This window comes from Phasianus colchicus, chromosome 20 (assembly GCF_987193195.1).
Source record: "Phasianus colchicus chromosome 20, bPhaCol1.hap1.1, whole genome shotgun sequence".
Taxonomy (NCBI): domain Eukaryota; kingdom Metazoa; phylum Chordata; class Aves; order Galliformes; family Phasianidae; genus Phasianus; species Phasianus colchicus.
This window is the reverse complement of record NC_143455.1, coordinates 6,794,355-6,807,307: the sequence shown is the minus strand read 5'-3', so window position 1 is coordinate 6,807,307 and position 12,953 is coordinate 6,794,355. Positions and strand designations below refer to the sequence as shown.

Here is a 12,953-nt window from a genome sequence, read left to right as displayed (position 1 = left end):
GAGAAGTGATTGACCCAGGACCTGCTGGAAGCATTGCAGTAATTTTCTAGATTTTATCAGGTGAGTGTCAGGAAATGTCTGTGGCAGCGAAACTTTTCCCCAGATTCCTTAACAAACAAAATGGGTAGAAAGAAGTGTCTGTCTGGAGGGAAACCCACAGACTGAGCAGGGAAGGGGAGACCGAATGCTCTCCCTGCTGTGATAGAGGGGGACTTGCTTTCACCTAGATTAGAAAAACAGGAATGAAGCTACACATTCCTTTGTTGAGTTTGATAAGCTCATGCAAAACGTGTGTCTAATGAATGGGACAGGCTGAAGCTCATAAGAAACGTCAGAATGGGTTGAATTTCAGGCTGGATGAAGGCTGAGAGAAAACAGAGAAAGGCAGCCCATGTGCCTGGGGTGCAGGAACATGTGGAGCCTGAGGGGAGCGTAGGGCCATTCGAGGTGCAGGATTTGCAGTTTGGATTCTCTCCTCCAGTTGAGCCTGGTTCTGCAGCACCGAGCAGATCATCTCATGTAGTATGGCTGCCTTGCAAGGATGTGCTTGGTGAAAAAGCTCAGTTTCCCCACCAGCTGCTCACTTTGCCAGGCAATTTCTTCTCCTTTACAATGAATGAAAAAATGAAAAGCAATAGCCCTCCATGTGCACCTGCACAGGGCAGGCACCTGCAAAGACAAAACAAGGTCTGTCCTGTGACTTGCATCTGGCTGGTATCCAACAAAGGGATGCTTACACACTTTTGTTTCTGCAAAACTAAGCACATGCAGCAATAAGCTCTCTGGTGACCGGCTGTGAAAGGCATCCACAGGTTTGTTTCCAGTTTCCTTATCGCTGTCACTACTCTGCATGCTTGTGCCATATAATAGAGGCATTTGCCAGCAGTAAACCAACAGACCCGACAGAACTTCCTGGAGCACACAGGGCCAAGGTTATCCCTGATACACCTTCTCTGGCTCCCCTCTGTGAAATCAATAGTCTTTCCACCTGGCTAAATTTGAACCATCTTTTCTCTTTGTTCAGTTAGTGAAAAGCGTAGGGCATTGCATGAGGTTTTGCTGAAAAGCGTAGTGCAAATCCATCCTAATCTTCCATGAGAAACCTCACTGTTCTGCTCAGGGCTGCTCTGTCCCCTGGGGCAGTCCTGTGGTATTGAAGGGGCAGATGTCACAGAGCTGGGCTGTTAGTGCCATGCGTAGCACCCCTAGAAAGCCAGATCTCATGTTATGCTTTCAAGAACAGACAGTCCATTTGGAAACTTTATTTTGTACCATAAAGTCAAAACAAGCTATAAAAATGATCAGGATCTTCAAGAAACTTAAAATCTATGTATACTGTACCATACAGCACATGAAGCAGCAATGATCCATGCTCTGAGCCATCTCCAGACACAGGTGCTGTGGTACAAGCAGCTACAAGATATGCAAGATGCCTTCAAGAATGCTGCTAATTCACATGATCTTGATTATCTTAATGTTGGCATCGCTTAGTTCTTACCCCATGCCTGCTCACCAAGCTTCTGCTGCATCGTCTCCATGCAGGCTGTAAGGCTGGCAGTGGGAACACAGCCAGATGCTTCTCTCAGCTTTTGGGCAGCCTTCATCATGGCAGTGATGAAGAGTGATCGCAGGGTGGTTGCTGTGCTGCTTGCTGAGCATTTCAGCACTATCAGAGAAGCGGGCATTGATGGCACGTGCATTTACCAACGTCAGTGCAAGAGTCCCCTCTTTGCTGAAGATCCCTGGGGAAATTAAAAACCCAAAGGCATGTAAAAGAGAGCCACGGAATAAATCAACCAAAGCCGTGGAGACAGGGTGAAGGAGAGTGAAACTTGGTTGAAATGAGCATGGGAAAGCTGGCTCACATGCTGTGATCAGCTACAGACCCTTCCTTGGCCTGTGGGAGTTCTTCTGTTACCGCTGGCTGCCCTCATCAGTCATTTCCAAACTGGGTTTGTTGGCAGTCTGAGGGAGGGAGGCAGGTAACCGTTCACCTTTATGGAGATGAGGATGCTTTAGCCAACTTGGAACGTGGAGTTTTTTTGGACTCTTACCCTGAGTGACTCCCCCAGGTCTTGCACTGAAGCCAGCTCTCCTGAATGCCCGGTACGTTACCTGGTTATACGGCTGGGAGTTTTCCAAGAAATGCATTGTTTGGGATTTGTATGCTTTCCTTTTTTCCCCTTTGCTCAGAAATGCTGATGTGCTGAAATCAAAACTTGACGAGAGGAAGGAGAGATTCTCAGAAATTTCTTAGCGGAGCCATTTGGGGCCGGAGAGCAGAGGAGCGGTTACTGAAACGGTTGAAAGAGTCTGCATGAATAATTTCCAAAGTGGGATATTAATTGCAATGACTTTTCACTTTGAAATGTAGATTGACTACCGAATCGCTCAGCTCCTTCCCTGCAAGTTTCTGGAAATGGCATCTACTCGAAGAGGTCTATACAGTGAGCAAAAACACATCGTCTGTTATCAGGTTGGAAACTGGATCATGTTGAGAGCTTCCCAGCCTTGAAAGTCTGCCTAGTGCTGTGCCAGGTGCCCCGGAGGGAAGGCAGGGAGTCCTGGGTATGGAGCTGTGCATCACTGTGCTCCACAAAGCTCTCAGCTCTCAGGAAAAAAAAACCAGCGGCTCTTACACTGTTGGGCTAAAAACCATCCTGGCTCTATAGGAATGGGATGAAATATGCTGCTTTACAGTAGCGGAGGATCTAATTCAGTAATTTTTCATACCTGCAGTAGATTAAAGCTTTTCCCTGCTAAGCAAATCCTTCCTTGTTATACAAAGGGAATATATGGGCCAAAGTTTCAAATCCTCTTAGAGCATGCTCAGTTCACAGTAATTGTAATTAGAGTTTGACATTCAAATCCCTTAGGCAGCTTTGGAAATTGCAAAGCGGTCGCACCACTGGAGCCTAATTAAAAGCTCAGTTATCCAACTGGAAATCAGAGCAGTGGTTCCATGACAGCGCTTCTAGAGCATAGTTTGTTTTACAAACCTGCAGAAATCTAATTGCATCTCCTGCGCAATGGAATACATGATCCATTTGCTAGCAATATTTCCAGCAAATGTCAGAGAGGTTTGTTATTTTTTATAGAGGGAAAACTTCAAGTCTCAGTTTTTAACAATAAAATCTGTTTTAGTGAGTTTCCCTGTTGCCAAATTAATGCTGAGTGTGCTTTGTTTTGCTTCTCTGTTTGCTCCTATGTGTCTAAGTTTCCTATTAGAAAAAGAGGGGGTGGAGAGGGAGAAAGCAGGGAGGGAGTTTTGGTTTTGCCCAATAAAGCGATGGATCCTAATGATAGGTAGAAATGAAGAATTTGTTCTCCAGGGTGCCACAGAAGATGTTCCTTTAGATTTACAGCAGTAAAAGAGAAGGAAAAATTATGTTCTATCAAATTCCATCCAGTTCCATAAAATTTATTTAAAGTAGAGTAAATGAAAAAATAAATACATCGTTAGCCTGCCCTAGAGTCTATTATATGCAAGCAATTGAAGGAAAAGTTCAGAGCAAAGTCTGGAGTAGTTATTAATCCCATAGCTTACCCTCTTCAGCATGAGCTCTTGGCTCCCTTCCCACTGAACGACTGGGACCAGGCTTTGACAGAAACATGGAATAGGAAAATATTCAAATGTCTTGTTTTCTGGAGAAAATCACACATTTGAAAATAAGAAGAAAAAGAAAAAGAAAGCATTACAGATTTTTGTCTTCACTCAAAACTAAATTCCGTTAAAACCCTCAAAGAGTCGCATTTAGGAAGACCACCTCGACTTTTCTTGGGATAATATTGCAGATGTGCCCAGCATGTGATGGGCTCATCCCTCCTGTGATGTCCCTTTGTAAGGTGGGAGGCTGCTGCTTATTAGGAGGAAAGTGATGGGCCGAGGTGTGTTGGAGAATTCCTAGTTACATTGGCATTACCAGCAGACACTGCCCTCTCTTGCTCCTCAAAATGAAACTCTGCATCCACACACAGTATTGTAAAGTCAGCACATCCAACTCATTGGGCTGGAAAAAACGTCCTATTTTGTCATATGCTTTTTGCTCATATGGTGTTATTTTGATCTTCTCTGGAGTTTCTATGTCGTATAAATAACCTATTACACTTTCTGCAGCTTCGACGCTTTTGTTTTCATATGAGCTTCGTGAAAACAAGCTATTTTGGAGGATCTTTGAATTTTCCTCCATTTCTACTGGATTTAGTAGTTCTTGCTTCCTGTCCTAAGCTGTCCCAGAGCGGCCACCCATTAGAAGCCCTGCAGTGAAAGGCTTGGCAGTGCGAAGCAGTTAGGTTTCTTCTGGATGAAAAGCATGGTATAAACGTGTGATCATTACCCTATAACATACTCTTTTATAACTACATTTTTACAGTCTCTGGCAGGGACTCTGTGCCATTATTTTTTTGTTTCTACCGACAGCAGAGAGAGGGCTGATGACAATTTGTGTACATGTGTTCCTCGTGCGCCTGTGTACTGTTTCAGTGCTGGAGCATTTCTGGATGAGGACCAGAATTTACTAATTATCACTTTAACCACTATCCACAAAGAAGGGGGCGAGGGGCTGAAACTTCCAAAGAAAATAGTTAAAATCTTATTACTGATGCTTCGACGGGGCTGCCTTGTGTTTACAGGAAGAGATTCCCGCTGTGAAAGAGAAAGAAAGCTATGATGTCTTTTTCAAGGGAGGAGGAACCGGCTTTTTCTGCACAACAGTTTTATTGACGTCGTCACAGAAGCAGATTTATACTCCAGAAAAGTGCATTATAGGGGAAAAGGACTGGAACAGACCAGGAGAGCAGCGCTCACACCTTGCGCTGAGTCGTAACTCACAGCCGGACCTCACGTTCAGCAAATGCACCGACCATGTGGCCCAAAGAGAGGAAAACTTGACATGAAAATACCTGTTAAAAGTCAGATTTGGAAAGTTCTGAGCAGGGCAAAAGGCTGCTTTCTCTCACCTCTCCCACCGCTCTGTGTAACTTTCCCTTCGTCTTTTGCAGCTCCACCAGCAGAACCCTTGTCAGCTCCTGAGCCAACATCCAAATGCTTTCCTAACGCTTGGCTACCTTAGAGAACAGCAATGCTGAACCCTGAGAAGCAATCAGAGGTAATCTATCAGGTGCTGCTTGACGTTGGGCTGGCACCGAGCTCTTTTACCGAGCTCTGGTTAAACGGAGAAGGCATTTGCTGGGTTTAGCCTCCATTCCATGCCCTGGTATTACCACCAGAAGCTGTTATCTGCCTATCGTCACTACCCCACACACTTCATAACTCCCGCACCAAATCCTACCTCCAGCTTCCCAGCCTGCCCTGGGACATAACGCTGGAAAAAGCATTTGCCAGTCAGCTCAGGAAGTCTTTAAAAGGTGAAAAAAAAAAAGGTTAAAGAAATGAGGTCTCCTTCTCCCCTCTTGTTGCCTTTCTTTTTTTCTTTTCTCTTTCTTTTTTTTTTTTTTTTAATTTAATTACAAGCTGAGGGCTCTCAGTCTTTACCTGTCTGGCACTGAGACCCATCCAACTCAGGTACTGACCGGGGATTTGGAGAACAACAGAGCAAATCTTGCAGAAAAATATTTCCTGAGAGCTGTGTGATTTAAGGGCACTCCTTTCTGCTGGCACTGTGGCACAGTGTCACCATCATGTGGGACATGGGTGATCTCCTCCCCCTATCCCCAGGGTCCTTGTCCCAGTGCTGCAGCTCAGCACAGCCACAGCTCTTGCTACACCCATCAGGCAGTCCCTTCCCCTCCCTTCTGGGTCTTGCTGGCAATAATGGCAGCTGCTTGCTTACCTCTTCTGAAGAAGCTGAGAGACAGCAATAGCGAAGAGTGGGCATGTTTACCTTAAAAATCCCAGGAGATGGGCATGTAAAAGTAAAGCATCTGACTGGGACCTTTTAAAAGCCTTCTCACACTGCAGGATAACAACAGCAACCCAATTGCAGCCCATGTGAAGTCAGAACTTCATGTCACGGCGCATCCAGGGACTTCCCAGTGCAGAATGCTCTCCTGCTCAAATATTCACAGACAGGATTTCTTTGTAAGTCCTTTCATCAATGCAGTGGCATTTGACGAGTCGTCATCTCTCCCTTTGCAAACAAACCTGGGCTTATCAAACAAACGCTGCACGTTTGTGACTTCTTTCCCTTCTGGGACAACCCACATTGCTGCAACGAGGCCAGCTCTGGGGACAGCTGGGGCATAAAGCTCTTCTCAGCACGCTGCCCAACACTGTCATGAAAACATGGGGCTGCTTCTACACCAGGATGTTTTATTCTGTGCAGATTAGGGCTGGTGGTTGGCACTTTAAGCAATGCTTTGTTTGTCTGTGCTTTGTGTTGCAGCTTCAGTGGCACGTTACAGCTGTGCAACCTGACATGGTGTTTCAGTACATCTCCTCTCTGAGCTCCACGGATTCAGTTTTTGGGAGGCGTTCTGTCCCACCCTGCTCATGCTAATTGGCCTGTTTGCTATCTATTCTATTAAACTATGAAAAAAAGTTCAGCTTTTCCACAACAAAGACAAATTTTACTCTACCAACGCACAGCAAAGAGCTGTAGCACACCTGAATGGCCTCACTGCTGCAGCCAGGCAGTGATCTGCAGCCAACAGCCCAGGAACTCAGGGTAAAACAAGAACCAGAGAGATGGGCATCTCCTCCTGGATCCCAAAGGAGCCCTCTTTGAGTTCTGGAGGGCTCCTGTGATGCAGTCAGACAATCAGTTTCTGACCAATAAACAGCAGAAACACAAATACACATTGTTTGCATCTCATAAAAAATAAAAGACAATTGCTAACTTGGAAATTCAGATCTCCCATGTACTTTGGTGAATGGAAATTGAGACTCCGAATTGCTTATTGTTAACCACAGTGTGCTGGGCTGCTTCTGTGTTTTACCCCTGATCCCCTTCCCACTCCTGCTATGACATCTTTGCTTTTCCTTACCAGTCTTTTAGCCACGAACCCCGAGTCATCATCAGGTTTGTGTTTCATCCTCAGGTCTCCTGCCCATTCTCTTACTCATATAAAATGGTGCAATTAATTTATTGCAGTCTCGCCACAGTTGTTTTATTCATCATAACCATAGAGCTCCTGTGAAGTACGCCCGAGAGAGGCAATATCATTTTAACAAAACTGTCCTGATGAAAGAAAGCTGAGAACCCAGGGAGAAACAGCAAGCTTATATACCTAGAGTGTGTTTCTGAGATAATATTTCTTCCACTAAAACATTATTTCATATGATAATGAGGATACAGCCTGTTCAGTGAAGAAGCCACACGATAAACAGATGTGGAAAAAATCACAGAGAAAAAACACCATCAGCAGACACCAGAATTAAGCTGAGGAAGTTATGAGTGAGAGATCCACTTTTATCTGGTGAATGGGTTTGGGATGATAATGTAGCTGTCCTGAAAGTGTGCGTATATCCAACGTAGAAATGATTGGGGCTTGAAATAGGTCCTGAAATGCAGCCGTGATGGATGCTGAGCATGTGCCTGTACTCAGAAGGCTTCTTGTAGAGCTCAGGAATAGCTGGAGGGTTATGGATCATAGAATTGTCTGAGTTGAAAGGGACCCTGAAAGATCATCCAGTCCTCCTCCTATGCGATGAACAGAGACATCTACAGCTCAATCAGGTGTTGAGAGCATGGCCCAGCCTGACCTTTAATCAGGACTCTGACTTGTTTTGTGGTCTTTCAATCAACTCAGGCAAACAGAGGTGTGCTAGGTACTCCTGGTGATATTTAAGGGCATAAAGGAAAAAAAGGTCAGCCTTACGTATCAGCAATCTGAGCAAGCTGCTTTGAGGTTTGTTAGCCCTTATGAATCTGAGCAATATTTAATTTTGGATTGATTGAATCAAGATTGCTAGTAGAACTTTGGCGTATGTAACTGTGTTTTATGGGCTATAGGCATGCGACTGGTTTGAATGTTGCTGTCTGAAATGGTAGGGACATGCAAGTCTAGGTCTTGGTCTACAGTCTGTCTTGCCCGATGATTTCTTAGTGCCAAGCTGAAATGGATTCTACACTTTTTATTCTAAATCTTTGCAGTCAATACTTGAAAGTCTCCAAAGTTCCATTAGTCTGAGCAACTGACAAACACCTGCCGTTCTGCCTCCAGCCTATCTGCATACCCAGTACATTTCATTGTATTTCATTTTAACAGCTACACAGAACGCTGAAAGAGTCTGCACATAAAAAAAAATCCCAACAACAATAATAACAACGAGCTGAGATACAAAACCAGCCTGTCTCACTATGACATAGTGCCATGAGGTTCCCAGACTGCTGTTAAGAAAATACAGCTCATACACGTCGTGCCCCTGCCCAGCTAGGTTTCATCTGCCAGGGGATGTTGAAATTGTGCCTTCCTGGCGCTGCCTTTATTTACCACAGTGGCATTGACTTCATGTGCTGGGGCCCTTTCCATTTGGGTTGCCTCAGCCAAGGTCATCATTGCGTAAAGCATGAGCCCGCAAATAGCAATTTCTTGCTATTTCTGAGGAGAATTACTAGTTCTGTTTGCATCAAGGACGGTGAGGAATCCCTGCTACACTTGGGACGTGGCAGAGCTGACTTAGTCAAAGTTTCTTGGATTAAGCAGCAAGAAGAAAATAAGAGCTAGAAAGATGAGTCACTGCTGAGTGAAACGTACTCTATAGCTCCTCATGGAAAGCAAGCTTTCTTAAAAATCATAGGTTGTGTCTCTATATACTTTCTTCTATATTGGCATAGGCGTGTGAGAACATACTGGTCTGCATAAACACACAAAGAAAGATTCCAGCGCACGTGCATCCAGAAGTGCGTGTCTATAAAGGTATTATACACAGTTCTGGAAGAGGTGAGTCTGTGTTCCTAGGCCGTGAAAACCAAAATCTACTGAAGGAATCACACAGCATACCAACACATGCCTCTTTTGTGCCTACGCTGCAAAAAAATTAATACTTTAGGAAAATAAATGAACATGAAGAAACGAACCTCTGTGTAAGAGCTGAGGCACCTCAGATAGAGGATGTGAGGGTGTTTCAGTGCTTTACTCCTAATGAAATCACGAAGCAGATGTTCTGCTCACCTTTCAGTCTCATGCACAGGGCAGTGCAGAAACTCAAAAACGTTTCTTAAGTGTGAACTTCTGACTTGAAAGTCATCTGTCTTCTCTTCAAGGTTTTGCCTTGAGCTTGCCTTGTCCAGGCCGTGAAGGAATAGAATATTATGAGGGAAAAATGTCATAGATGAAAACTAAAGAGTCAAGATTTACGGACCAGAAGTATTTCTTTATTCTGCAAAAATGACACTGTATGGATCCTATCAGCTGCTGAGGCTGCGTTTACACATTAGTACAACTTTCACCGTTTTGGCATATCAAAATGGCCTAAAAAAGCACTGCCAAGTGCAAGTCTGTAGGCTGGATGTAGCACTGATGAAAAGGATATGGTCATTTGTCATCTTTCGCTTTCCCAATAGCTGATTCATCATCTCCGTTGATTTCTTGGGCATATCCATCAATGAAAGTGAGATATTTCAGCCAGTCCTCTAAGTGCTCATGGAAGAAGTCCAGACATTAGAAAATCTCTCACTTCTCGAGGTACTCTCTGAACTGTGCTTTCCCTGTACTGGGGATTTGTCTCAGGTACAGGCTGTACACAAGAGCATTGGCTGCTGCAGAGCTGATCTTTATTCCCAGTCTGGCTTACGCACTGCGATGTCTCTCCAAATTTCTTACCTGAAAATACCCCGTGTTCCACACTGCTTAGGGAGCAGCGCAGACACTGATCAATAAACCTAAATAACATCGATCCTGAAGGCATCAACTGTTGCTCCTTTCTTACTAGGGCTGCTTTGACTTGGAAGTTACGAGGCAACAGGATAAGAAGCAAGAAAACATTTTCAGATAGAGAGTATCCTACTTCCAGTGTGATTTGGTTTCTCATGCTTTGCTATGTCTAATTAAGGTTTTACGAGATGCTGCAGAGCCCCATCTCTCTCCACTCCCTGTGAAGCCTCTCCTGCAATGGTCACCACACGACAAAGAGACAGCTCCCTGTAAAACACAGCTGCAAACCATACAGACAATTTACGGGTCTTAGAGATCGCATTTGCGCGGAGGTCCTGCAGAAAGGAGATCCTGAATGTTGGACCCTGTTGGTGGAATGTCATTAATCAGAGGGTAATGGACAGGAAGGTGGGTGGCTGCTGATAGTTTTGGCTCATTTAAGACAGTTTTGGAAGGCTGCCAGATTGCGTGGAGAATTTTTGAAATGTTTTAAACAATACCGTCTTTACGGTGTCATAAAATGGTGGGGTGGCTCGAGTAGGTTTCCAACTGGCTTCTGGCCAGTGCAACCTCAGGATTCCACTCAGCTGTGTCCTGGGCTCCTGGGCGCCTACAGGTCACCCCTTGCCTCCTCCCTTGGGTTTCTACACTATTATAAGGGAGAAAACGTCTGCGATGCCCCAGCTTCTGCTGAACCTCAGCGCTCTTCTCATAACAAGCTTTGCTACTGCAGCTATTTCTCCTTTATAGTTCATGGAGAGCTTCTGCTCTTCATGCAAAGATGGCGCCTTGTGTGATACTGAAATAAAGCAGTGTATTTATAAGCAGGTAGAGCTAAATCTTAAAGGGAGGTTTAAATCCTCCATCGTATTTTCAGCTGGGCTCCAAAATCTGTCTTGCCACGAAGGGAAGTGCTGTGTCACGAAGAACAGACAGATGCTTGTAAGGACATAAAGAACATGCAGTACAGAGTTTAGAGTTCTCTCAGGTAGAGAAATATTCTTGGTGTTGGGCTTCTGCTTTGTTGCTTCTTCTTTGCTGCCCAGTGCTTCATACCAACTTGTGGCAGCAGCTGTGCTGTGTGGATGGTCAGTAAGCCTGCAATTGTTTGGTTTGTAAATAATTACGGTGCCTGTTGCTGTTGGGTGCTACTTGATCATACAAAGAAGTGAACTAATTGTATTCACATGAACTAATGCTGTAAGTCTCAGAGCAGGCTCTTTATCCCTATCCACAGGAGGTAGTCACACTTCCATTAAAATTAGAGAAACTTTTCTGTGCTCTCCTGAGAGCTGTAACACTGAAGTCTTTCAGCTTTTTTAAGAGTAAAAGTTTCCCATACTGGTAAAAGTGGTATTATTTCATTTTATTCGCTTAATATTTTTTGTTTTAATCTTATGTTAGTAAAATATCATCCTGATTCTTTTTTTTATTATTTTTCTTACAGAAAATGATTCCAATTCCAAATGAGACATGGTTCAGAAGGCTTTATTTATAGGAAAGTAAAGCCTAAACCTGAAGCTATCTTTTTTTTCCCTTCTGTGTTTCCATAAACATGATTTCTCCCAATAGAAAAAGTAGTAGAAGTAACTTGTCATAATATCATTCATCAAAAGCAGTCTGATAATCCCAGACATTTGAAGCCACGTTTGCAAGTAAAACACACTAAGTGGAAACAGAAAGCTTTAAGAATTAACTCGTTTGCATTTCTTTTGCTTCCTATTTAAGAAAAAAAAATAATGGCTTTTGATATGTTGTGGTACCTTCTTTGTATTGGGAATCTAGAGCAAAATAACGAGCTATGGAAGCACAGTGCTGTCATTCCATTGTTACCCATGTGATGCTCTATGTTACAGAAACTCCACATCTGGAGAAGGAGATTCTATTCTGTTTGGGACAGAACCAGGCCCCAGAGCAAGCCCACCTATTCAAGGCCTTCCTTCTTGCTGCACATGACTACAGTAGAATATTTCTTGCTTGAGAACATGGCGTATGTCAGGCACACACTTTCCCCTTTTCAGCAGATTTTGATTGATCCATGAAATAAAGCCTACTGCAGAAACTGAAAGCCATCAGCATTCACAATGGTGAGAACAGGCACTTGCGAGTGTCCAAATAAAATAAATAGATGTAAAAAAGCAAATTAGGTTAGATGGTATTCTAAATGCTACTGTCCAATTCCTTGCTTGGACTCAGATGTGTGCTTTCATAATGGAAGGGTTCAGCCTTCCTAGATGGTTTTCCATGTCACTGGCACTGTTTTGTATAGCATTTGGACTGTGCAGAGCCCAGTGTTTCACTGCACACCAAGTCCCCAGCCAATTGCATGAGAGCTCTCACACACCCAATCTGCTGCACGCTGATGTAAGAACCAGCATTCATCCTACATCAGGCATTATGTTTTGGTTTTGATAATTTTGTAGAGCTGAAGTACTTGGAGCAGCTTGCTCTTACTCTCTGTCCCATTTTCCAATGGTTGTTTTGCACACTTGCTTTTAATTACACCAACCTCAGGATGAAAGCAGCATAATCTGAGGCCTCCCTTTCACAAAAGGCAATTGTGCAAAGTCAAGGGTTGGAAACCCTACAGAGAACTCAAGTAGAAAGAGAGGAGGAGGGGCCTTGTGAGCATGTGCCATCTCTACAGATGTTGGAGGTCAGGCTGGATGGGGCTCTGAGCACCTGACTGAGCTGTAGGTGTCTCTGTTATTGCAGGAGAGTTGGACCAGATGGTCCCTTCCAATTCACGTGGTTCTATATGTTCTCTGGTGAATAACTTAGTGTAGCCCCACTCCTGATGCTCAGCCAAACAGCTCCGACAACAGACGTTAGCATTAAACCTGCACTTCTATTTAGATTTAAGGTTGCCAAGGCAGTTTTCCTGATATACCTACAGCATATCTCAGCCCCCAAAGCCTCATGCTCACTTCATTAGCTTTGCAACGACTGCTGCACGTCTCTGAAGTTATAAAGTCTTTTTGTTAATAAAAATTATACTGTGATTATATAGTAGCTTAAATAGCAGTAATGCTAGAAGTCTTTTCAATATTCCCATAATACTAAAATAAAATGTATGTTATTTTGAATTCCCAGAAATATAGTCTTTTCTTGGAAGTAAACTCATGGTATATAATCACTTGCTCCTCCCTGCTGGTGAATGCACTCCCACCTCTGCT

General features: G+C 43.9%; 1 pseudogene; it reads right to left on the bottom strand.

The window, feature by feature from the left end:
• Positions 1-331: 331 nt before the first annotated feature.
• LOC149915367 (uncharacterized) lies at positions 332-5,837 on the bottom strand (annotated as a pseudogene).
• Positions 5,838-12,953: the final 7,116 nt, after the last annotated feature.